This window comes from Pan troglodytes, chromosome 1 (genome assembly GCF_028858775.2).
Source record: "Pan troglodytes isolate AG18354 chromosome 1, NHGRI_mPanTro3-v2.0_pri, whole genome shotgun sequence".
NCBI classification, from domain to species: Eukaryota; Metazoa; Chordata; class Mammalia; order Primates; family Hominidae; genus Pan; species Pan troglodytes.
Genome location: NC_072398.2, coordinates 40,863,741 through 40,890,325, shown reverse-complemented (window position 1 = coordinate 40,890,325; position 26,585 = coordinate 40,863,741). Strand labels below are relative to the sequence as shown.

At 49.6% G+C, this 26,585-nt stretch overlaps 1 protein-coding gene and 1 long non-coding RNA gene across 3 annotated transcripts in view; one reads left to right on the top strand and one right to left on the bottom strand.

The window, feature by feature from the left end:
- Positions 1–26,585, bottom strand: part of PLXNA2 (plexin A2) — a 242,733-nt gene that overhangs the window by 192,993 nt on the left and 23,155 nt on the right. The window contains exon 1 of one of the 2 annotated variants that reach the window (XM_003308723.6): positions 23,472–24,274. The exons of the other annotated variant lie outside the window; for it this stretch is intronic. The gene's annotated coding sequence lies outside the window, so the exon portion shown is untranslated. Of the gene's footprint in view, positions 1–23,471; positions 24,275–26,585 lie in introns of those variants that run through there. 2 annotated transcript variants of the gene reach the window in all.
- Positions 4,454–5,719, top strand: LOC107970011 (uncharacterized). Its single transcript, XR_001712212.3, has 2 exons — positions 4,454–4,514; positions 5,511–5,719. It is a non-coding gene; the product is annotated as an uncharacterized LOC107970011 (long non-coding RNA).

Sequence of the window (26,585 nt, the reverse complement as noted above, 5' to 3'; positions counted from 1 at the left end):
CTCCCAAGACACAGTTTGAATAGTGAGTGGCTTTTGTTGTTGTTAGACAGAATTTGGGAACAAATCTAGGATTTGAGGCAAGTCAAGTCTCATGTCCCTTTCTGGTAGAATGGGAGTAACTACAGTATGTACCTTTCAAATTGTCATGACAGTAAATGAGACAGTATAGAGACCAACCTCTTAGCATGGTTGCAGGCACACAGTGAGCACTTAACTTATGTTAGTTTTTGTTATTATTATTATTATTGAGACAGAGTCTTGCTCTGTCGCCCAGGCTGGAGTGCAGTGGTGTGATCTCAGCTCATTGAGACCTCCGCCTCCCTGGTTCAAGCAATTCTGCTGCCTCAGCCTCCACAGTAGATGGGACTACAGGCACGTGCCACCACACCCGCCTAATTTTTTTTTTTTTTTTGTATTTTTAGTAAAGACAGGGTTTCACCATGTTGGCCACACTGCTCTCAATCTCCTGACCTTGTGATCCACCTGCCTTGGCCTCCCAAAGTGCTGGGATTACAGGCGTGAGCCACTGCACCTGGCCTGTTATTGTCTTTGAAGACTCCACCGGAGATGGCACTTCTGAAATCCTGCCACAGCTCTTGACTTCTCTTTTTGCTTATATTCTTCCTTTCCCACCCACAATGAGATGAACACTGTGGGTGTGCCTTTGATCCCTAGGCCTCCCCGACCCAGTGACAGAGCTCAGTCTGGGAAGCATGTGGCAAGGGGAAAGAAATAGATCCAAGGTGATCTTCTTTGTCATACTACTGCATAAGTCCCAATATAGCCTCTCCGCAGACTGCAGGAAGGCTGGTGGAAACACAGGATCCTGAGAGTTAGACTGAGAATGAGAAAACTGTCCTGATGTCTAGAAGACATGAGGTCACAGGGCAGGAAGAAAGGTGGGAGACTCAGGAACCCTGGGTTCACATTCTGCCTGTGTGACTCATGAATTATAGTGTCACTCACTTTAGACCAGTCTGGCATTTCCATGAGCCTATTTCTTGATCTTAAAACAAAAGGTATTTGAATTAGTCAACCTATAAGATTTCCTTTTTCAGATAAAATGCTACCTCGAAGCTTAGTTCCTTCAGTTCCTGGAGTCTGTGATTCCAATAGCAGCTGAGGTTTTTTGTTCCAACCTGGAGAGGCTGATTAGGTCAGGAGCTTTTTTCTTTTTCTTTTCTTTTTTTTTTTCAGGCCAGTAGTTCTAAACAGACCACTCCAGCTGGGCTGTTTTCCTCTCACCCTCATGCAGCATTTGCTCTGGGACAGGCCACTCCTGATAACCAGCCAAGTGAATTCATCTCACAGGACTCAGGGACCGCCCGCCTGGGAGCAGCTGTCATTGGACACTGGAGTCAAGAGGAGGCACAGTCTCCTGCAGTGAGGGGAGGTTTGCACCCCACCTTGGGAGTGTGGCCTTCATAAAGACAGCTGACTTCAAGGGCACGTTGAGAGCCTTCATCTTTCTATGCCAAATTGATGTGACTAAGTGGCTGTTCCAAGCAGAGCCCAGTGGGCAAAGATCAGGCCTCCTATCCACATTCTGAGTAAGGGAGGACGGAGCCCACCTTTGTGCCTCTGGTGAGAGGCAGTGCGATATAACAATTAAATGCATGAGCTCTGAACTTAGGTGCCTGGACGCAAATGGAGCCTATAGCTGTGTACACTTGGTCAAGGTACTTAGCCATTCTATGATGTTATCTAACTATCTATATAAAATAGGTTTAGTACTAGTAGCTACGTCATAGGATTATTACAACGAAATCAGTTAACACATATAAAGCACTTAGAACAGTTCATGGCCATCTTAAGTGTTTAAGATACATTAGCCTTTGTTATTAGCAATTTATTTGTCATTATTTCCAGCTCCTCACCTCCATCCATCCCATCATCTGTCTTAGAATGAATTTCCCATCCTCAGTTTGGTAGACACTGGTAAACAAACATGCATTTGACTTTGCATACCCAGTGTGACTTCCTCCTATCCCCAATTTTCTGCTAGTGTCAACCTCAGGAGTTTTCTCTTAATAATGATGCTTTCTTCTTTCTGTCACATCCCTCTCTGTTTAGTGCATGAAGTCACTTGTCACATGCATTCTCAAGAGCCAAAACTTGCCTAGTCTCTGTTCTACCAGTTTCCCTCTCTCCTACTCCAAGTCTCAAACCAGGTATGCTGCTCCGGGACTCTCGCCTGAACAACAGAGTCTCCCAGAACATGTAACTCAGAGCGTTCCTGATGCCAAGGAGAGGCCACGCTTGCCTCTTTGGGAAGCAAGTGCCACTAAATATTTTATGTGGAGGGCCCGATGACACCATCTCCCCGATCAGGATTCAGGAGGCAGGTGTTAGTGACAGCTAGTGAAGGCATCTGATACCTTCCTGATCAGCTGCTGCGGGCGTCAGTGGCAAAGCAGGGAAGAAATGACAATCAGGCGTTTCCAGTTCAGCTCAGCAGAGGATTCTCTCCTCCCTGCTACCCTCTCCTATTGCCCTTTTCAGGAGATCTGGGTGCACATGCCTCTACGTTTCCACTTGGCTTTCCCTTATAGCAAAAGGAGCTGGTGGAAAGAGAATTTAGATATGAAATACGATTTTGCCAAATTGAGTCAAAGTTCCTGTTAGTAGCTCTCATACCCGTGGGCCCATCTGTAGCTCCACCATCGCCACTAACTCCATTCCTAACAACCCTGTCATCAACATCATCGTCACCTCCAGCACCATCCTGGAGCTGATAGTTTTCATAACAATAACAGCAAAGGGTGCCTACTATTACTACTGCACCTACTAGGGAGCTCACACACCCTGAGGAGCCAGACGGTGGTAGGGAAAAGATGAGCATGAAAATGAGGGCTGTGAAATCAGGGAAGTTAGCAGCTGTTCTTGGAAGTCACTTAGCCTCCTTCCTTTCCCATGATGGAGAGGAGTCCGTCTTCTCCTTCAGCTCTTCCTTCTAATGAGTAGTGCCTTTAAAGCAGGAACTTTGGATGAATGCTGAGGGAGATTATAAGATTATTCCAACCCACTGTTTTTTTTTGTTTTGTTTTGTTTTTTAATATGAAAGACACCACAGCCCACAGAAAGGAAACAAATTGACCAGGGCGACTCAAGGTGAGTCAGAAACAGGCTGCAGTCAGAACCCAGACCTCGTGACAAAAAGGCAGGCGCTTCCTCCATTGTAGGTGGAAGGGTCCTGGGAGTTAGTTATGTTTTGCCTTCAGGCTGTCCTGTTTCGGGAAAGTAGATGCCTTTGATAATAGCCCCATGATACGCAGAAGTGAGTGTGGCATTGGGCCTGGACAATGAGGTGGTGCTCAGGGCAGATTCAAAGAGGGGCGGATTAAGGGGCAGAATGAAAGAAAGACACATGTCCGAATGGCTCCTTTCCCCCTTGGGGAGAATGATTGCTTCTGTCCTCTTCTAGGCCCAGGCAGGCCCAGGCAAATGTCACACTCAGGACCATCACCTATGCTGTAACTTGGGGGCTACGGTGTCCTCTGCCACAACCCCATGGACAGGTCAGATTTAGTCTATGCACAGAAAGCTCCTTCTTCCCAAAGAGTTAGAGCTACAGCAGAAGGGACTAAAGTTAGATATTAAGGGGGACATTCTGTCTAGAGAGGATCTCCAGAGCATCCTGCCAAGGAGATTCTGAAATTTTCTGATATTGAATTTTCCTGGAAGCTGCCTAGGAATCAGTTTACCTAGAGGCAGGGGATTGGTCCCAATGATCTCAGAAGGCTCCTTTTGGTTTAAGATTTCTGTGAGAATAAAATTGTCTAAATGTGAGAGTCTGAGGCCCCATCTTTTCCCCGTGGGTGGAATGCTACTGAAGGACCTGTCTTCATATCCCTTGTGCAGCTGTACGTGCAAGCATTCTGAGCGTCGCTCTGTCTAACACCGACCTTAGAGGTAGTCCAGGCACGTTGGGTAGCACAAGGTGAGCAAGAGGGCGAACGCAAAAGCCCCGGGTAATGCCGACGGCTGAAAGGCCTCAATTAGAGTGAAAGGAGTTATCTGGTATTTAAATAATTATTAGAGTGAAGGAATAATCATGGGTTTGAGCTGATTTTTTCCCCACTGTCACCCTGATGCCGTCTATAATATTATTATTCAAATGCCCATGATTCTCATTGAGAACCAAGAGAGAGGAGAGAGTGGGGGCGAGGGGGTGGGGAGCAGGGAGAGGGTGGGGAGAGAGACTCATTTAATCTCCATGTGACAGGGCTGCAGGAGGTACGATTAGTCTTTTTCTTATTTCAGCTGTCACTCATGCACAGACACCGAAGATTGTTATTAGTATATTTTATGCACGCGATTTAAAGGGAAAAGGGGGAGGGGGGTGAGGAGAGAAAGAATTTCCTTTGGAAAATAACGGGACCAAAGGAACAATTTAGATGTCACTTCTGTACCAGCTGCGTTTGCTTCATTAATCGAATGTCATTTTTTCCCTAGACTCTGTGCGGTTATGTGAAGCGAAGTGGCTATACCTTGCCCCAGAGTGAAGAAGGAAGGTGAGAGGAGAGAGGGGAGGAAAATAGGTCTCTGCCTGCATGTACCCTTGGCAGCCTTCTCTGAGAAGGTGACACAGATGACACTGTGGCCCCTCCAGGAGGTGTCAAGACAAATTTGGGGGACAATTTCTACCCAGTCACCCTCTCTTACTATGAGAAGGTGGATCTCCTGCTTTTCTTCATATATGCGATTCCTTTCACAGGTGGGATAAACTACATCCACGCTCCAATAACCAAGGAGTAAGAGACGGAAATTTGGGGAGGCTCTCACAATCCCAATCAGTAATAAGGAAAGAACCCATACTCCAGGCGGTGAGGCAGCAGGGGCTGTGAGAGGGGAGCTGCGTGCGGCTCTCAGCTTTGGACAAGGCCCTTAGATCTTACATATGTGCGTGACAGTGAGGGACCCTCCATCTCTGCAGTGGTGGACAGAGGCAGGGTAATGGGGCACAAGCGCAGGAGCTGGATACTAGCAAGAAAGCGAGGGATTGAGTTAAAGGCTGAATTGTGTCCCCTGGAAATTCCTGTGTTGAAGCCTAACCCTAAGTACCTCAGAATGTGTTCTTATTTGAGACGGTGTCTTTTGTTACTGTTGTTTTGGTTTGGTTTTTTTGAGACGGGGTCTCGCTCTGTCTCCCAGTCTGGAGTGCAGTGGCGCAATCTCAGCTCCTTGCAGCCTCCATCTCCTGGACTCAAACCATCCTCCCACATCAGCCCTAGGAACCACAGGGATCTGTGGGGCCACAGGCACCTGTCTACACCTGGCTAATTTTTATTTTTATTTTTGTAGAGATGAGGTTTCATGATGCTAGCCAGGCTGGTCTTGAACTCCTGGGCTCAAGTGATCCTCTAGCCTCGGCTTCCCAAAATGCTGGGATTACAGGCGTGAGCCATGGCACCCGTCCCTGAGACAGGGTCTCTACAGAGGTAATCAGGTTAAGATGAGGTCACTAGGGTAGGCTCTAATTCGGTGTGATCTGGTGTCCTTATAAAAAGGGGGAAATGTGGAGCCTGAGACAGACACTCACAGAGGCCAGGTGATGTAAAGAGACATCCACATCCTCATCTGACCATCTACAAGCTCAGAAGAGAGGTCTGGAACAGCTCCTTCCCTCACAGCCATCAGAAGGAATCAACTCTGCCCACATCCTCATCTTGGACTTCCCAGTTTCTGAACTTGGAGAAAATAAATTTCTGTTATTTAAGCCACCTGGTCTGTGATACTTTGTTACAGCAACCCTGGCAAACTAATACAGCAGGGAGGAGAAAGGCACTCAAACTTCATGGTTCAGGAATTGTTCTTTTAAAGAAGAGGGGTCTGGGTGTGCAGGCACACGAAAATTTGCAGAGATAGGCGGGTATCAACAGTCAGGAGCTGCTGACTCCTGCTGCCTTCACCCAGCCCAGAAAACAGTAGCCCGGAGAACTCACTTGCTCTGCCCCTGATAGCTTTGGGATGCGAATTAGGATGTGCTGATTTCTGCTGTTCCTGCAGAGTGGACCCTACCCTTTTTTTGCTTCTCCTGCCCAGAAGAGTGAATCTGCCACTTGCCAGACCCCAAGGAGAGATCTCTCTCACTCCCACCCCGGCTCCTCCTCCAGGCACAAGCCCCGTCCTGGGACTGCTTTTAACGTCAGGGAGAGATTTCTGTTGTTTTTTTTTTCCCAGGTCTCCCAGTAGGCTCTGATTGAGCCCTGGAAACCACACCAGCTCTCCCAGGGCCTTAGCAAAACATGTAGTGTTTGTCCTCTCCACTCACAGGCTATAAAAGTTTGGAGTTGTATCCCTGAATTATGAAGGGTTCCAAGATGTGCACTCATCTGAGGGGCTGGCGGGGGCTCTGTTTCTTTCTGGGGCACTGGCTGAGCTGGCTTTGCAAAGTCAAAACAAGATTCATTACCCTGGGGCCGGGAGCAGGGAGATACACCGCCTGACCCTGCAGACCTGCCCCATATGTCATGGGCCTGTCAGAAATCTCCCAGAATTCCCTTTATTATCTAAAGGTCGCCACCCGGGCAGAGCTGAGAGAGCCGCATGGTATAAACTAAACTACAAGAACAATCAATTTCAAGCAGCTGCCTTCCCTGCCACCCCATCCCCTGCTCCCCCTTCCTTAGGCTCTGCCCTCTTCAACCCCCTTTTGGGGAGGGTCAGGAAGGAGCCCTGCTTTGCCATGGCCACCTCCCCGCTGGGTCAGAAAGAATTTCTCCAAATTAGCAGGGCTCTGATGCTATGAGAAGCAGGCCATGGGAGCACTCCAGCCTTCTGTGCAAAGGGAGTCCGAGAAAGGTCATCCCACCTCTTCCCTGATTCTAACAGGACCCTATTTAAACCATCTTATCAATTGAGTTGCTGTTCTGGTAGACATTATGGGATTAAAGGACAAAAAAAGGAATTCTCAGGCTCCTTCCAAAGGCAGGAAAAGGAAATAAAAGTAGGCATATGGCTTTGTTAAGCCAAGTCAAGATTCATGTTAGGAGACCTCATACTCTAATGACCATGAGTAGCAAATTACTAGCAACTCTCACTTATTTTCTGGAAAAAAAACTATGAAGAGTAGCTACTATTATTATTATTTATTAACCACCTGCTACATGGCACGCTATGCTACATGCCCTGTATATGCTATCCATAGTTGTGTGATTAGCTTGCAAGGTGAGCATGAATATCCCCATTTCACAGATGAAGAAATGGAATCTCAGGAAGCCTAACGTGACAAGTATCAGCTAAGAAGCCAAGATTCTCGAGGCCCATGCTTTCCCTACTGCCTAGATTTTTAAGACTTATTTTTCAGCCAAACCTTCTTATCACTGGTCTGGGAGAACTCACCAGAATGTTTAGTAAGACTTGGCAAGTACTTTATGTTAAAGGTCAAAACTTGAGGCTCCACAGTTCCATTTATGTCTACCCTGAGCTGATCCTTTATTTTGGTAACCAGGCAGTGCTGGGGTAGGGCACACAGGAGTCCTGGTTATCAAGCACCAGGTGGAATCCAGGGGTGTTTTGTGGCAGGAGCTTTGCTAGCTTGGCAGCCGCCTTTCAGAGCAATTCCAAATGATATTTTCAAAGAGCCTGGAAATGTCTCTCATCCAATCTTCACTGTACAAGGGAGAGCCAGGGACTCTAAAAGGTTGAGATGGGGCAGGAGAGCAAGCTTAAAAAGTACTCAACTAAAAGGTTAAATAAATTACAGTTACTCCATATAATGGCGTATTGTGCTGCCATTAAACATAATGTTTTCAAAAATAATGACACTGCTCTAATTTATACTACTGGGAGAAAAAAGGAGGAACAATGAGGGAGTAAGAAAAAGCCAGAACAAAGCAGTAGGCATTCATCTCAACTCTCGGTCCATGAACTGACCCTAAAATCCCACTTACTCTCCTTTGAAGCTGTCCACATCTTTTTCTTCTTGAAGAAAAATGTTAATGGCTCCCCGGAGACCCAGGTGAGAGAACTTCCTGCTTTCTTTTGCAGACCTTCCTTTTTACCTCCAGTGGCCTCACATGGCTGGCCACTGAAGTGCTCTAGGGACAAGGATCACTCCCAATCCCTGATGCTTCATCTCTATCTCAGGGAGAGTGGCCATTAGTGCCAGATGATGTGCACTTTTTAGCACTGCTCATTTCCAGAAGCTAGGGTTCCCAAAAGTTCAAAGGGCAGGACTCTTCACCAGGAATCCCCGTGCTGCCTCCCTGAAAATAATGCTTGTAAGACAGTGACATTGTCACCATCCAGGCCTTCCTCTGAGATGGACCCTGGTGAAACCCATTGGCAGCCAAGATCCAGCCACAGATCTGCAAGTTGTGCCTTGTGCTGCCTCATTCCTTGTGCCTCAGACCCATTGTCTGACTTTGCCAGGCACATGGCTGAAGTGTGAAATTCACCTATGGAAACACCTTCTGTGTTTCTATCTGGGCTGTTGCCCAGATAGACTCAGCACTGCTAAGCACCCAAGTTCAAGTCCTTTCCCAGCTGGCTCTTCTGTCTTTCTCGAACCTCACTGCCCACCTCTCCCAGAGTGACTCCCCTCCCAACAAACTGGTTGGTCTGTTGAGTCCCCAAAACGCCCTGCCCTGGAATGCTTGTTTCCACTCCCTTCTTTGCCTATCCATACCCAGCCCATCCTTCAAAGCCTCATAAACCCTCTAGGGCCTCTCCACCTCCAATCTCCTTTCTCTCCTCCAAAGTCAATTAAAAACTGCTGGTTTTAATGGTTTCCTCTCATGGCCCTCGGGTGATTTAGGACCACTTGTGTTGCTCTTGCTGGTTTGTCCAGGCACCTGTGGCAGCACAGAAGGGCGTAGAGGAGGAAAGGGGAAAACCGGTCCTGAGGAGGAGGAGAAGATGCTGAGATACCAGCTCCTTAGGCTCAGACCCGCATTCTCTGGGCCCTTCCCATACAGGTCTGCCTCAGCACACGGCTGAAGTTCCTCTTCCTTCCTTGTCTTTCCCTGCCTCTCTTTCTCTCTAAAAACTGCTGGTTTTTAATTGACTTTGTAGGAGAGAAAGGAGATTGGAGGTGGAGAGGCTAGAATCACACACTGATTCTAGCACACACTACATTGCAGCATTGAGCTGTCTTTTTTATGTGACTATTTCCTATCTCCCCACTGAATTAGAGGCTCTTTGAAGGCAGGAACAATATCTCGTGCTTCTTGGTATCCGTGCAGGGCTAGCATGATAACTTTCACTCAGTATTGTGTTCAGCCTGAATTGTCAAGAGCAGCGTGAGGGGGTGCCCAGGTGTGCTCATTTGCTTTTCCTCAGTGGACACTGTCCCTGCTAGTTGGCCTCAAGAAATGATTTGAACTAATACACTTGGCTCAGGGATCTGTCATGACTGATCTTCAGGAGGTAGTGAAGAAGGAGGTGAATTATTTAGGAAGGATCCTGGCTATTATTTGCCTTGAACCCACTGGGTGAGGCTAGATGGGTGAGGTGGGAAGAAAGATGGAGAAGAATGGGAAGATACCAGCTCTGTCTTTGAAGAATGTATAATCCAGACTTGTGCAGGAAAAGTCTTTGCAAGAGAGCTCCAGAGCCGTTAACCATATAATATCATGGATCACATAAAAAGCATATAATAATAAAAAATGACAAATTCACAATATAAAGTGATCAACAGAGTGGGGTGAGGGAAGTCCCCTTGGAAGGTTCCAGAACAGGGTCTTCAACAAGGAGGTCAAACTCGCAGCGCTGGATGGCGCAGAGAAAAGACCTTGGCCTTTGGAGACGGACCTGGGCTCAAGTCTCATTCTATCACTTACGAGTTTGGTGACCTTGAACATGTTATTTAACCTTTTGGAGCCTCACTTTCCTCAGCTGTAAAATGACACCTCACAGGGTTGTGGTGAGAATCAATGAGATAATGGATGTGAAATTGTTTTGTAAACTCTAGAGCTCTAAGTAAACACCAGTTATTCTTGTTTCTGCTTTTGGAGAAACACTGTACAAGGACATCGTCTCCTTGGCTGCCTTGTATGATGGTGACAAACTCTGAGGGTTCTGTTTTAGCTCGAGAGAGTGGTGATCATTGTGCAGCAGAACCTGGTGACCCAGCACCCGCCTCCCCAGACCCAGTCCTCTCGGAAGAAACAAACAGGGTGCTGCTAGTCCCACCTTCTCCCCATGCTGACTTGAGGTCTTGAGTTGTCATTCCCACCGTTTCTATCAGTGGTCCCATGATTTCGGGCCACCCTCCTCTCATGGCCCTCAGGTGATTTAGGACCACTTGTGTGCTCTTGCTGGGTTGTCCAGGCACCTGTGGCAGCACAGAAGGGCGAGGAGGAGGAAAGAGGAAAACCGGTCCTGAGGAGGAGGAGAAGATGCTGAGATACCAGCTCCTTAGGCTGGGGCCTCGCATTCTCTGGGCCCTTCCCATACAGGTCCGCCTCAGTACACAGGCTGAAGTTCCTCTCCCTTCCTTGTCTTTCCCTGCCTTTCTTTCTCTCTAGTGCTTTTCTGAACCAACAGTCAGCCTTCCAATAAAAAAGCTCTAACTCCTTTTCAGGAGGAAGCTTCTTAAGCAGGCTATGTCCCCACCCCGTATCTTCCTACCTGCAGTTTCTATTATTTTTCTCTCTTTGTCTGAGACTCCCAGCTCTTGCAGTAGAGATCCTTAGCTGTCAGACAGCCTCTCCTAAGTAACAGGCACGCTCACACTTACACACACCAAGCAAGGGGAGTGCCATGGAGCTGGATTAAAGGGGCATGCGGAAACTGAGGGGTGGCTGGAACTCTGGGCAGAGGTCTGACCACTTAAAGGTCTTTTCTGTGCCAAGATGTACAGACACTCGGCCTGAAGGACCCTTAAGCACCTGGAGTGGCATCAGCCCCTTGGTGAAGGAGCACAGGAAGTAGACATTTGAGACCCGCGAGGCGCTATCAGCCCAGCCCCGGACCTCTCGGATCCCTCAGCCCACTGTGAGGGAGAGTGACGGGCGCAGTTTTCAGAGAGGCTGAGACAGGGGGAAGAATGTGCTGATGGGGAGCAGGGTGGGAATGGCAGGCCGGGGAGGGAGGACCTAGGGCAGGAGATGAAAAGTGCTCCCTGAGTGAGAATCTGGCCCTGGATGATGAATGGGGTGTGAGAGAGAAGCCGGGAAAAGGGTAAACAGGCAGGAGGGACCCAGGAGGGAAGCAGGAGGAAGGGGTGAGGAGAAAGAATGTGGAGGTCAAGGAGCAAAGAAAATGCTCCTGGAGTGATTGACTCAAGATCCAACATGTTCTGCACCGGATGGAGGCACATGTGCACACAGATGTGCCTGGCCACCCGCCCTCCCCTCCACGCGCCTGCGAAGGTGTGAGCACGTCTGTCTGCTCTCCTCCCAGATGCATTCCATGCCCTTCGGAAAAACCTTTCTTCTGATGTTTGGTTCTGAGTGTGCAAGGGACCCCACTGTAATACGAACAAGTATTTGTGCAATGATTTTATAGTTTCCTAAAAATTTCACATGCATCATTCCGCTAATGTACCCCTTACTCAAGCTGGTGAGGTTGAGAGCAGTATACGCATCACCAGTTTACAGGTGAGAGGACTTAGGTATATTTGAGGTTGAATATTTTGGCAAAGGCACCAGATGTGAAAGTGGGACTTGGACTTGGGGGGTCCTGGAGTTAAACATGTCACTTGGCTTCTCTGCTGCCTGACGTTGCAGATGCCACCAACTGATATATCTTGGAAGAGATCACTTACTCAAGAGGATACTCTCTGCCTGCACATAAGCAATACTCTGACCATAGTTGGGGATATCCTGTTACTACTCTTTGCAAATGGATATGGGGTCTAAGGAGCTGTGACTCAGAGTTGAATTCTTGGGGACCCCCCTGTGAATGTTTAGAGGAAAAGGCCTGGGGCTGGGAGCTGCTGGCCATCCACTGAATGCCATTTGGCTCTTGCCCAGTTCTGGCGGGTGGGAAGGAGGGCTGGGGAGGGGCTGAGGCCTGGACATGGCCCCAGGGGCTTGCACAGGTGGCGGCAGATGGAAAGGATCTAAAAGCACAAATCTGTAAGGAGAGACCACTGTGCCAGTCTCCCTCTCCCCAGCCGGCCCTTTACTGTGGGAAAGAATGCAGCTGCCAGCAACCCCTCTGAAGACCAAGCACCTCTGCAGTCCCTGCAGCCAGCCCAAGAGTGCAGAAGGCTCCTATCTGCCTTGACTCCTCTCCTTACCCATCTCCTCCCAGCTCTCAGCCCTGGCCCTGCTGCTCTTCAATTCCCGACAGTGGCAGATCACTGATTAATTCAGGCCTGTTTAATAACCCTTCTATTTCGATGAAACAAGCTGTCTTGTTTTCTTTATTTTTAACACTGACTTTCGTTTCTTTGCTAAGCATCTTACTGTCATTTAAATTTCTCTGTCTCCAACCAAGCTGATAATAGACTGGAGTGAGCAGCTGCTTCCGTCCCGTTTATGACAATGATTAGAAGAAGTTAGAGCTGTGCAAGCAGAGAATTGACCAAATCTCAGTTCAGAGGGGTCTGCTCCTGCTTGTAGAGGGAGTGTTAATTTTAACGTGATTAGGAGAATTCTGGCTCCAGAGGAGACCAGGGCTAATCCCAGCCTAGCCTTCCTCGCACCCTGCTCGGTGGAGACTGCCATGGGCCTGAAGGTGTGAGAACCAACTTCACTTACTTTGGAATTCAATCGTATGGACCTGACACTCCACTTCATAACACAGCCTTTTCCTCCACTGAATTTGGATTTACTTAGCAGCAAAGAGGGAACTCAAGCTTAGAAGATTTAGGGTGGGTGGAGACCTCAGCTATCAGCTACGATATCTTTCTGCTCTATGCAGGAATCTCTTCTTGAGACCTGGCCATCTTCTAGCCTCTGCTTGAATTCCCTAAATGTTGTAGAGCCCATTCCCTCCCTAAGTAGCCTTTTCCAGGCTGGGATAGCTCTGGCTAATCTCTCTCCTTCTGTCTTTTTGTAATATTTATTTGTGACTTGTAGGACGATGATTTGCGTGCATACCCTCTCTTGCCAGGTTGAAACCTCCTCAAGAGCCTGGACAATGACTTGTCTCCCCTCTATCATACTCGGTATATGGATATTCTATAAACACTTGTTCAGTCAAATGAAATTATGCTGCACCAACTTTAAAATTTCTTGCAAGGAACGTATCTTTTTTTCTTCTCCCAGGTGAAGCTTCCTATTTTTCTCTATGCAGACAAATGTTGCCTCTTCCCATCCCCAGGCCAGACATGGCTGCTTCCCCAGGGCCCTGCTTTTTCTTCCTGGCCCCCAGGGACTGCACTGTTGGTGGAAAATTTGGCCAAGGAAGCTGGGGGCCCGCAGTGGAAGTCAATCGGGTGGCCTAGACCAGGTTCTCTGGATCCCAGCCCCCTTCATTTCCTCCAGGTCAGCCACAGCTGCCTGAGAATGCTCCCAGGTGCATGGTGTGCAAATCCAAGCTGGGGCGACCCTCCCTGCCTCTCATTCCCTCGCAGCCTTGTGAGACTGGAGCTCTCTGTGCCTCCCAGCCAGCAGAGTTTGCAGGCAGCTGCTTGGGTCATTGTCTCAGCCTCTTCAAGTTGTGAATGCTGAGTCTATAGAGACTGAAACACAAACAGTGCCCACAGTGCCTCTCGGGGAGGGAGGGGCAGCTTGGCCTTGCCAGAGCCATTGACTGTGCAAATATCAAGGCTTGCTGTGGATGGAGGAAAGCTGGTTGGAGCTATTTAAAAGGGGGGGTCTTTTGACACCACACTGCGCAGCATCATGGAAGGGCTGTGGTGTGTGCTAAGGGCCGGCAGATGGGAAGAGAAGAGGAGAGGTCAGTTCTCACAGGGAATACTGCTTCATCGTGAGATGCCTGTCTGCTCTAAACCAAGGAAGAGAGAGATGGGGGAGGTCACTGGGCACAGTGCAGGGGACAAGAGACTGAAAAGAAAAGGTAGCTAAGTGGGCAGATCAAGAGAGTGTGGTGGGTGAGGCTGGGGCAAACAAACATCCTAGCAATTGGAGGGCAGTGAATGGCAGCTTGCTGTGAGACTCAGGGAAATACACTTACCCAGTTTGGACTTGGGTTTCACATCCACTGTGTGGGCCCGGGTAAAAGGTACTATTAAACACTCAAAAACATTTCCCAAGTATTCTACACCAAACACCTATTTATTCTGCAGTTCAAACTCTTTCTTAAAAAATAATATTTAGAAAGGAAAATCAAGGGCTCTTGCTGACCCCATTTTCTGCAGCAGGCTCTTGGACAGTGCTATGGGATGTTTAGGACTCTCCTCTCACAGGCCCCATCCCGCACTCTGCATTTCCAACAGGGACAAAGCTCCTTGTGTTGCCTGGGGAGCTTCTTGGCCTACTAGAAGACAGCTAATGCTTCTCCCCAGACATCCTGCTAGGTTTTGACCGATGATCAGTGCTACCAAGGATCTGATCCCTGAGCCCCAGCGTCCAGCTTGGGCTCCTGGACTCCACTCCTGCTAACACACTCTGTGATGTGTCTGCTCCATCCATGTCCCTGACCCCAGGAGCTCTCGTGAGATGCCTGTCTGCTCAAAACCAAGGAAGAGAGAGATGGGGGAGGTCACTGGGCACAGTGCAGGGGACAAGAGACTGGAAAGAAAAGGTAGCTAAGTGGGCAGATCAAGAGAGTGTGGTGGGTGACGCTGGGGCAAACAAACCTCCTAGCAATTGGAGGGCAGTGAATGGCAGCTTGCTGTGTGACTCACGGCAATGCACTTACCCAATTTGGACTTGGGTTTCACATCCACTGTGTGGGCCTGGGTAAAAGCTACTCTGTGCAGGAGAGATGCAAGCCCTGTTGCAGCCAGGCAGCCAGATACCCATGAGCTCTGCGTTTTCTTATTCCATGAAGGGTTGACTCCCACAGCAATGCCAAGCTACCAATCCTACGACAGTGTCATTCATGTACGCTCTCAGAGCTCTGAAGACACTAAAAACCCAAGGGCGGCAAAGTCAGAATTCAAATTCCAATCCCACTGGCTAAATGCTGACCACAAGCCCTGAATGTGGTCTCCTTGCAGGGCCACTATTGGCTTTCTTCTCTATGTCCCATCTCCACCAAGTCTTCAGCCCTTTATTCTTTAGCATAGAGATTTTCTTTAAATAAAATCTTACTTTTCTCAGAAAATTCCAAACAAATTTGTAGAGAGAGGGGGAAAATAACCCTAGTTTCGCTTCTTATACCTGTTCCAAAATTTAGAATAGTTTTCCTTGTTTCCAGCACTTGTCGTTTTTCCAACTTTCCTAACACCCTCTTCCTGGGCCTGGCTCCAGAAACAAAGACAAGTGAAGGTGCTTGAGTATTCATTCCATTATATAGATGGAGAAACCGAGGTGCTGGGTAAGGGGCAGGAGCCAATTCTGCCAGAGCGTAACTAACCTCTTATCTCCCTCCTGGGACCAGGGAACAAATGGAGGGTGAGCACCGGTCAACAGGTGAGAAATCTTTAGGAAGTGGGAAGGGCTACAAGTGTGAAGGCAGGCACTTAGTTCCTGTTTGATTCTTTGACACCAGGCTCTTCCTGACCATCTGCTCTCAACCATCTCAGTGGGGCCTAAACCTCCTGCAGGAGTGTGCTGGGAGGGGCTTCCAGCTCCCCATACAGTTCAGATCTTTCTCTCTAAGTCTGTGGGCCAAGAAAGCTGAAGAACTTGAAGAACTTGACCCCCTGTGGGTCACTCAGAGTGGGGCGGTAGACTCCAATTTTGTTCATTTACAGATAAACCTCAGGGGGTGGGGTGTTTGCCTTACAGAAAACCTGGTAGCCTGGGTTTTAATGTCACAGAGAGTGAAGGGACTTGTTAGAAAGTTTTAAGCAGCTGGAGTCAGGGTGGGGCATCAGTGTTGTCAGGGCGCTGTGAAATCCCAGCCGGCCCTGCTCCTGGAAAACACCACTGCCCTAAAACATGGAGTGGAGACCTGGAACGAGAGCTTTGCTGACTCACGAGGGGCCTCCTGCCTGTGGACAGGGAAGGAGCCTGGGTCTTCCTGTCTGGCTTGGGCTGGGGTCCCGCTAAGAACGCTGTTCTCAGTGAAATTCAAAAAATTGGCTCTTCTCCTTCAGGTATTTTTGTTCCTCAGGAGAAAAAAATGGGAAACCGGGGAGCAGTCAGGGGAGGTGGGAGGTCAGAGGCCAACGTAATATTTACCCAGCCCAGCCGAGGCCTTTCACTTTTATGAAGCAGGAAACCACTTCAAAGCAGCAACATCCCCTCTTGCCACTTCTGTCTGCCCGCTGGTCCTGCTGCCTCTATAAGGCAAGGCAGGGCTTTTCTACACACCCCTTCCTCTGCTCCTGAACCTTCCACCCTCTCTCCCTTAAAGGGTGGAGCACACTGCCTGGCCGGCTGCTCCCTCTAACCCCTGCTCAAAGGTAAAAAGACCTGCCCATAGTCACAGAGCAATCACAATCCATAGGCTCCGCTGACATTCTGAGCTGTCCCTGGCGTGTTCTTGTTCACTCAGTGAGTTGTCTACCACTCTCAGAGGCACTGGGGTTACAGCTCCTCATCCAAAGCCCTGTTCCACCACCAGAGCAGAAGTGGAAATGACGGCTAGGAAAGGCTCTAGAGACTGGAATCTAGTGGTTCTTTACATTGTGGAGGGGGCAAGAACTCCTTCTCTTCAGAAATACAAGACTACACATACCCACATCATTCTTGAAGATATAGAATCTCCAAGGTTTCACAGGCCTCTTGAAGCCCAAGTATGGCCCTAGCTCTGCGCTTCCCAGTGCAGGGGTCGGTTCCCTGACAGCATCACTGATGTGGCTCCCCCAGCCTCAGACAAGGTGCAGGGAGAGCATGACCTTCCTTTATAGGATTAGAGACTGCCTTTGAGTTGAAATCTTTGTCCTTCTAACCTTTCTCCATTAGTATCCCTTACCCTCTTTATGGACAGAAAGCTTAAAGGAGAATGGCTACCTTCTCTTTGAGTTGAAATCTTCATCCTCCTAACCTTTCTCTATTAGTATCCCTCTATCCTCTTTATGGACAGAAAGCTTTAAATAGATTGGCTCCTTCTTCAGGTAGCAAGCACATGGCAGAGGCAGCCCGAGGAGTGGACAGCCAAGGTGTAGGGATAAAATCCAAATATTCCCTCTCAGGTCCTTCCATTTAATAACTTCATTCAGATAAGAGTAGATGCATAATAGCAGGATTCTGGACACTTAAATGTGAATGTGGATGAGTAATAATATTTCCTGAGGCACCACACTGGCCTCTACACGCCAGCTCCAGAAGTACCGGAAAGGGATGCAATTTACATAGAATACAACATGAAAATCCTTGGGAGTGTGCACCCTGGAGTCCTTGCTGTAGGATATTGACTAATAGAAAACAACTCCAGCGCTGTCCAGTTTAAAATCCTCAGAGAAGAACGAGGGGAAAATTGGGTAGGTACGGGTAGCTGTGAGAGGCTGGAGACTGCGAGAGCATTAAATAGTCATCCTTCTTCACAGGAAACCGTGAAGTTCTCCAGCACCTCTGAGTCTCTCCTGGAAATCTTCACCTCCCATGACTTAAAGCAAAGGCTTTGAGGAGCTGTCTGCTCTCACTTCCTCTGACCCCCTAGTACACACTGTTAATGCCATTCTGCCTTTTACTAAAGGTATTTGGGGGTACTTGGCTATGCAATTTCTTCCTCCACTCCCTGAGTGTACTGTAAATGCCCTGAAGGTAAGATCTATTACTTTTTCATCCTTGTATTAGGAGGGAGCTACCACATTCTTGGCACCACACAGGTGATCGATCCCTATTTATTTAAACTTAAATGAATTCCAATTCCCGCTTTCAGTGTCATCCTATTTGGTTCAGTGCAAAGGGCAAGAATCTCTCCTTCTTCTATCCCTCTATACTAGGGTTGAGAGGGAGGCTGTTTAGATAGAACAAGAGAAAACCTGGGAGAACAACTCCTTCAAGAGGGCTGGGAGGTGCTAGGGTTCCTCTGTCAGAAGTTTCCATCCTCTCAAAGCCTCGGAGAGAATATGTGTGTTTTGGGGGGATCAGAGGAGACAGGCTCATTCACCAGCTCTTCACTCGGAGCCCTGGGATCCCTCCTCCTCTTCCCTCTGAAAGACAAGTTGAACTTTCCAAGGGCAACTCCACTACCTTTTATTTTTCACCCTCAAAGTAATTTTAGCCAAAGAAAAGCAGAATTAAACTTTCATAACATGATACATTTATCGTGTTTTTCTTCTTTCTTTTCTCTATCCTCCCTTTCCCCTGCCCTGACCTCCAGGTACATCTGAGTTAAAGCAAACCAAGATGAACTATCAAGGGATGCTATCAGATTGGAAGAGACGCTGCTAAGCTCTCTGGTCTCCTGCCCATCCCAATACTTCAATATTTTTCCATGCCCCTGTTAGGCAGTTATTATCTCCTTAGATGAGAAAAGCCTCTGGACTCTGCTGTCTCTCAATATTGTCCTCTGCTGAAATGAAAGGGGGAATTATAATTCAGAGAAAGATTCCCACAGAGAATATGATGAAAAAGATTAAATCAGCGATACAATGTTGACATGCATTCAGTTCCTGAAAGCTCTTTAAAAAAAAGGTCTCCTCAGGAGCAGTTTTCCTACTACCTGAGAGTCTCAAAAATCTGCATTTAGGGAGTTGGGAGATGAGAAGCATGTGAAGGCCCCTCGGGGTTGGGCCAGAAACTTCTGTTGCTGATAAGAACGGCAAGGGCCTTTTGGCGGGCCAGCCAGCAGATTGGACTGCCTGTTAAGTTGAGAATGCACTCCCTCCCTGCCACCCAGCCCTAGACGTGACCTGTTGGGGCAGGCCTCTCCGGAGTTGCTCACAACCCATGCATCCCTGCTTAATGCTGCAGGCGCCTTCTCATCCTCTGCAAACAGACAGAGGCCCAAAGGTCCCACTGGCAATAGGACCCTACCAGTTGTATTCTCTGGGAAGTGACGGCTGGGAGTTTCGAATATATCTCATCTATTAATTTTTTTTTCTTCTAAAAAAAAAAAAAAAGCACAAAAGCCACTGTTTTGGGCCAAGCCTGGCTTTCAAGAGTCCCCTCTAGTGGAGATAACCTGCTACTTCGGCTTCTCAGTTCAGCCCAGAGCTTCCCTGGCCAGTGAAGATTCAGAAAACCCCCTTCTGCCTGCAAGGCTCTCTTTCCCACTTTTCTCTTTGTGTTCGCTCTGAGCTCTGTCCGCCCCCATTCACACTGTTAATCTCTCTGTCTTTATCTTCCCTTGCTGTCTTCCTCCCTCTCTCCATTTATCTGCGCCTGTGCCCACATCTTGACTTCTGTCTTTCCATGTGTGCCTTTGCTCCTGCATCTTGATCTACATCTTCCATCCACCTGCTGGTTTTCTTTGATGTTCAGGATTCCAGGTCTGACTTGTTAGGAATGCCTTGGTCAGGCCTTGGACCACATGGACTCACCTCAAACGGCCAAAACAGCCACCCACAAGCCAGATCCACAGTGAGAAGCACTAGGAAAATCCTAGTGGTTATAGAGCTGTCTATAACCTGAGCTCAGAGCTCCTGCTCCGAATCCTGTGTGAAGCCAGCTGCTCCCTTCAATAGATTCTCCCCACCTCTGTGCCTGCTTCCCAGTCTCTGACACACACCCTGCCCTGCAAACAACTGGCAATGCCTGGGTAAAGGGACAACTGGCAGTGGGTGGGAAGAGTATGCTGGGGTAGGGGAAGAAGGTGAGGAAGAGGTGAGTGGGGGTCAGTGGCTGAGCCTGGGGCTGTGGCAGGGCAGTGGAGACAGAGCAAATGTTAAGCTGGGGTGAAGGGGGGTATGGGGGAACACCTGCTGGTCCTCTGAGTTTCCCAGAGATATTCTTTCACCCCAGAGAGAGACAGAACCAGAGCAGGGAAGGCGGTTAATGGTTAACCAATTGTAGAAGCAGAGAACTTTTGCACTGCCCAGGCCTCAGCCATTTCTTTCAGCTCTGTGCCCTTCCTTCCTCCTCTCCCCTTACACTCTTACCCCGCAAGGACCCTGCTCCCCAACAAAGAACTTTCTCGCCTCTATTTCTGCCCTCCAATTCCAGATGGAGCAGTGTGGAGCTAGATAAAGAGGTTCCATATGCCCAAATGCCAGGGAATGAGGCCCAGGAGAGCCTGAGGGCTAAGCCCAGGAGGACGGGGATATCCTCTTCTTACCAGCCATCCCTCCCTCGTGCCTTGAGACCAGCTGTTTGACCCTGGGAAGAACTGCCGTTCTCTCTGTCTCCATAGGGCTCACCTTTAGAAATGACCGAAAAAGAAGTGGATGCACACCCACCCCTCATTTACTCTAATCAGGCATGAAATCTTTGTAACGAAGTGAAAAAACTGTTCAGGGAACTGGTTCCATTCATCATTGTTTGAACTGAGCATATGTGAAGGGTAGAAATAGAATATTCACATATAATGAATTGATAACAGACTGCCCCTGGGTGGGGCGGTGGTGATTGGGGCTAAGGGGGGAACGCACATGAGCTGTAAAACTCCCAGCACCTCAAAGCCTGTTTCTACCAGTTTCCCTACGGACAGTCAGTCCTGAATTATTTCTAGTTAACAGACTGTAACACAATGCTCCAGTCTCTTTATGATCAGAATGGGGGTGGGGGGTGGGGGCTCGGCTAGGCGCTCCTTGCCTCTCCATTTGCCATGATGGACAGAAGTATATTGTGCCTCAGTTCGTGTGTGTGGAGACAGCTGTGTGGCAATGCAGGGAGACAGCTGGTGGTGGTGGGGAGGTGCTGTTGGAGACAGGAATTGCCTCCCCCACACCAAACCCTATATCTTAGGGAGGCAATCATAGAAAATGAGGTACGATAGAAACTATAAAACCCCCAAACAGTGACAACTCCAGCACCATAAATATTTCATAGCACCTAAAGTGGTGAGTTTAGGCTGCTGTCAGCTGCTGCCTTGTATATTTAACCATGTCACTGGTTTCCCCTCCTGTTCCTATGTTTTCTTGTAACCTGCCCATGAAATAAAGATTAGCTGAGTAAGCAGAAGTATTGGTAAATGGGAAAGGGACCTAGGAAACAGGTAGCTGTTCTTTGAGGGCTTTCTTTTTAACCTCATTTTAAGTGCAGACTTCAGTAAAACAGATGGTGAAGGAACTTTTACATTCACCTCATCTGCAGCTTTTGATGGTCAAGAGAGTTGCAGGGTGAATGTTCCCTGGTGCTCTGAAGACAGGGATAGGTATTCAGACCAGCTCTGAAAGGGGGGCCACCAACCTTGTAATGACATGGTTTTGGGCGATGGACATAAGACACTGCCATACTCTTCATTTAGACTTGGGCTGAAAAGCTAGCCAGCCCCCCTGTCCTGCTCCAGGCTTCGAGGGACCCCTGTCCTTATGCCCTGCCAAAAAGAAGGACCAGCTGGGATTTCCTTGGCAGACTCATGGTCCCTGGATAGAGATCTCCTGGTACTTTACCACTGCTGCTCCTCAGCATCTTCCCTGCACATCGCTCCAAATGTCATTTCCATTTAACTGCTTTGCAAGCCAGTTTGCCCCCATCCTAATGCAATTTGCTGAGGACAGTGAGGGAGCAGAGAGGGTAATCTGCATTGCCCTCCCTTTATCAGCAGGTCCCTGAAGACGATCGGCTGCGGAGTGGAGGGAAATAGCTCCTTTAGGTAATGCTGGTTGGTGGCAGCAGGGGCAAGTTCTGGAATGAGGAGGGGTTAGTGGTGATGCCAGGTGGAAGAAGGGGAATGAAAAACAACCTCGCTAGGGTATTTTGACAGATTCCACTGTTTCCTTGGTTCCCTACCCTTTCTCCTCACTGCCCCTTCAGCCTCCAGGCCACCACCGAGGAGAGATCCCAGGTAATTAGTTCAAATGGTGCTCCATGAAGAGAGAGGGAAGTTAATGAATTCTTCTCTTTTCTTGCCTGGAGGTCAGAGGGGAGAGGGCTGCAAGCAGCTCTGGGAGCTTTCTGGGGTGATTGCATAAAAGTTGTGCATTTCAGTTAGGAATAGCTGAATTCCTCCAGCCAAGGTTATCTCTTCCTGGGGCTCTGTCAATCAGTAGAAGGCCCCAGAATCCAAAGCCAACCCAGAGAGAAGAGTGAAGTTTCAAGGTCTGGGAAAGAAGCCCAGCAAAGGAGGGAGACTGCTATTGTGTGGGGAGAGGGGAGAGCTAAACCTGACTCCTGCTCTCAAAGCCTCCAGCCCAGGCCAGCCAAGATACTCATCTTGGCCTGCCGCTCATAAGCCTTGTCCACTGTGCGCGTGAATGGAAGGAAATGAATGTGCCCCCAAATTTCTGTGGGTTCCTCCAAACTGATGGGCCCCCAAGTGACTGCCTCAAGCTATGACGGGCAGTCCCAGTCCCCTCAAACTGATGCTGCCTTCATGTCCCTTGTGTACTTTCTACTGGCGTGCCACTGTCACTCTAAGATCTTAGATTCCTACAGGGGACCTGTTCAGATTTCCATTGCCCACTTCATGGGGCTCTCATTTCTAGACCCTTACTGACCTAGAGCCCCAAATCTTTTATCCAACTTCCTCCCCGCCATTATTTCTATCCCTCCTGAGGAGAGCCGAGTTTGAGTAGGTAGCTCCCACTAGGGCAAGGGTCATTCCAAACAGGTGGACTTTTTTCGGGGATCTAAAATGGTAGTTTCTGGTGACTCTCTGGGCATCTAGACCATGATTGGCATTATAGAGACTACCTGTGGGATGGATAAAAAGGGCTAGAATTTTCTAGGATCCCTACCTCACTTGTGGGGTGGGGCAAGAAAGAGCACATGGAAGGAAACATTCTCAAATGGTTCATAAGGAGCCTCTGGGACCCTAAGCAAACTCCCATTTCAACCCCCAGCACTCCTGTGGTGCTCAAACTAAGGGGCTGGACCCCTGCTGGGCGATACACCGCAAAGGGAGTCCCGGGAGATGAAACACTTAGACCCATTCAGTGCCTAGGAATCTCTGCCTGAGCCTTATGGAACCCGCGCAAATGATGTTTTCCCATTGCCCTGATGTCCAGTCCCCGATCGGAAGGGAGAGCCGGCGGCCACCAGGGACCCCGGCACTGGAGTGAACGCCCCCAAATCGATCGCTGGCCAGTGTGGCTTTGGGATGTCTCGCTGGTGCCACCGAGGCCCTCTTTGGGCTCCAGCTCTCGGGACAGCCTTGCCGCCCCGAGCTCCTCAAAGCCGCAGAGCGCCGGCAGGTGCGCGGTGGAGGCGCGCCGCGGAGCGCTGCTGCCGCCCTCAGCCCACGTTCGAGAAGCCGGCGGGCTGCCGGCCGGGAAGCCCTGGGCGGGAGGCAGCGGCTCCAGTGAGCCTGCGATCGCGCGCACGCCGCGCTCCAGCCCGCGAAAGTGGCCGAGCCCACGCGGGGACTCGCCCGCCGCGGCCAAGCCGGGTCTTCTGGGGCCGGGACCCCAAAGAGGCGGGCGCGGGAGAAACCGCCACGGGTGTGCGCGCCTGTGGGGAGAGGGCGGAGGGCGCTGCCGACTCCGAGCGCCCGGCCCAGCCGCCGCTTACCCAGCTCGGCGACGTCGGTCTGTCCTTCCGTCCCCGCTCCGTCTACCTCGGCCGCCGCCGGCTGCTGAGGGCGGCGCGAGGCCCCTCTCCCTGCCCGCAGCTCGGAATCAGGGAGACGACCAAATCCACATGGAGTCCAAATTCATTAAAATCCACGTCAAGCCACCAGACACTTATCTGTATTCCTGAAGTCGCCCCTCGGTCTCCGCTCCGCGCGCCCCTCAGTCCTCCGTCGCCCCGCAGCAGCCCGGCTGGGCGCTGTCGCCGGCTCGCGGGGGGCACCCGGAGGCGCCGAGGGGGCGTGTGGGGGCGGCCGGCGGTGTCTCTCCTGAGGAAGAAGCAGAGCCCCGGCTGTCTTCAGATTTTTCCAGCGCGACTTTCCGGGCTCCTCTGACATCAGCAATCCAGGCGCTTCCTTCCCTTCTTGCTCTCCGGTTCGTTCACAGTCCCATTTCCTCCGGGAGCCTGGCTTTCCAGATCTATTTCGAGGTTTGCTCCGCTGGCTGCGGCGCTCGCACTCCCTACCGCTCCCAAGCTCTCGGGGTCTCTCTCCGGATCGCTCGCCCTCTCGGCTGAAAAATTCCCAGCAACTGCCCTCCGCCGCCCTCCCGCTCCAGTCTGGCGCGGATGCCGCTCCTCCCGGCAGCTCTGGCTCCCGCGGTGGCGGCGGCGGCGGCGGCGGCGGAGGAGCCCTGAGCGCCGGCCTCCCTATTTTACCATGCAGCTCATTATCATAGAGGCCGCGCGCGTTAACCCCCTCCCCGCCGGCCGCGTCCGCCCGGGTTGGGGCCGCGCCCGCTGCTGGCACCGCCCGCCACCGCCAGCACCCTGCCCCCTCCCCCGCCCTCGCGGACTTCCTCCTCCGCAAGCTGTCAACAAAGGAGAAGCAGGTTTGGCATCCGGAGGCCGCTCGGCTGCCTGTCCTGCGCCCAGCTCAGCCCGGACCCATCGGCCACCTTAAGTAGCCAAGGGGGCAAGGAAAATGCTGCCAGGGCCCGGGAATTCGAGTCGGGCCTGGCGAGCCCAGCTGGCTTGGCCCCCGGGGGAATAGAAGGTCGAGGGTTGGGGTTAGGGGGGAGCTCAGAACACAGGAAGAGTGGGTGAGGGCAGTAGGGACAGGGAATCCCCCCCATTCGCATCACCTGTCACCGCACACATCCTGCACACCTCCCTCTTCATCTGTAATTTGAGTGAGGGGTGAGTGGGGAGGAACGGGGCTTGTCTGGTGGGGTTGAGACTAGAGTCTTGGAATTTGTGGGAGCAAATTTCCTCTTCTTGTAAATTAAAAAAAGAAAAAGGCCAACAAGCTGTCAAATAAGTCTTGAAGTTGTTGTTATTATTATTATTGCAATGAGAAGATGAACCTTGCTCTGAATTGAATCTCAAACTTCCAGCCCTGATAGGGATCCTGGGCATCTGGTAAGTCCCGACTTGCATGGGGGCATTGGGGACGGGAGAAGAGCTTTCTATATCCAATTCAGAGAATCTTTCTGGCAGGGTAATCAGAGGGGTGGCAATAAGATAACTTATTTTAATAACCTAAGGTGAGAGGTTTCGGGATTCTGGATGACAATGCCTCGGTGCCCTCAAGGCCACTGATTCCTCGCCACACAGTCTCAGTAACTCCGCAGCCTCTAGACACGGCTTTCCGGAAGCGGCCTGCAAGCTGGACCCCAGCGAGTTCGCAGGATCTGCGTAGTCCCTGCTCGCCATTAGCGCGCACACGAGTTTACTCCTGTCCAAGTATTCTGATAAGCTTCCTCTACTGCCCTCTCGTGGCCACAGTCCTCAGTGGTATAAATCTAAAAAACAACAAAAATCACTGCGAATACCTAAAAGCAATTGCACCAAATTCTTAGAGCAGTAGCGGCAGAAGAAACGAAGGGAGGGAAGGATGAAGAAAGGGAGCCGGAGAAAAGAGAGAGAGGAAGAAGAAAAGGAAATCTAGACTAACCAGTCATCTCGAGCAATCGCACATTCAACACAGGACTGGGGGATCTAGGCTTTACTCCAACATCTGCAGAAATCAGCGAATTCTTCAAAAGTTCTTCATTGTAATTAGCTGAAATTTGTGTTCCTGTAACTTTCACTGGCTACTGCTAGTTTTGTCCTGTGGGACCACAAAGAATCTGTCTAAGCTGTGTTGCCTGATCCATACCTGTTCTTTCCTTCAAACTTCTTTAGCATTCATTGTTGGTAACACACCAATAAATTATCATATTTACCCTGTATTATTATTTATTTATTTTTATAAGTAGATCTTGTCTCCCCATGCAGACAGACTAGTCGATCGTTTTATCTCTGGGTAGACTGAATCTAAACCACAATTTATTAAAAAAGATGATTTGAAGAAGATGCTAGAAGATTTTGGAACACTTCCTCCATTTGTTCATGGAGTTTGGCCAGCTACACCTAAGACCAGCAGTGGTAGGATTGGAGACGTCTAATTGATAAAGCTCCAAGCTGAAAATTAGGGCCCTCTGGTTCTAAATCAAGTGGTGTCTGACTCTGGAAGAGGTCACCTCTCTTCCCTATGCCTCAATTTAATCACATCTTGGGAAGATTATGATACAATTTAAATAATTTTCTCATATGCCCCCCCCCCCACTCCTGTGGTCCAGAAATAAATCTTAGAATGAAGAGCAAGGAAGCATAAAATGAAACAGACTCTTCCACTCACCCCATCTTTTATCCCCACACCTCCCCTCTCTTTCCTGAATAAAGGGAGAGAAAGAGGGAACACAGGCGGGAGAACACATTGTGGCTGACAGGGTGGCACGACGCCATCCAGATTCCACATTGCCACTGAACAGGGTCTAAGATCTGAGTCCTGTGAGACTATGGAAGAGCCTGTGGTCAGCATAGCAATGGAAAGAGCGCTAACTTGATCTACTGGGAGGTACCGTGGATGAAGTACCTCTAACTTCTCTAGGCCACAGTTTGTCCATCTGTAAGATGAGAATTTCTGTCTTCACTCTCCAGACAACTGGGGGAATTAAAATAGATACATGTAAGAGTGTTGGAAGAAGTAATAGTATCATCAAAATGGAAAGATTGTTGTTATATTTAGTCCTAATAGGCTAGAACAAATATGGATCTTATTAGCTAAACATC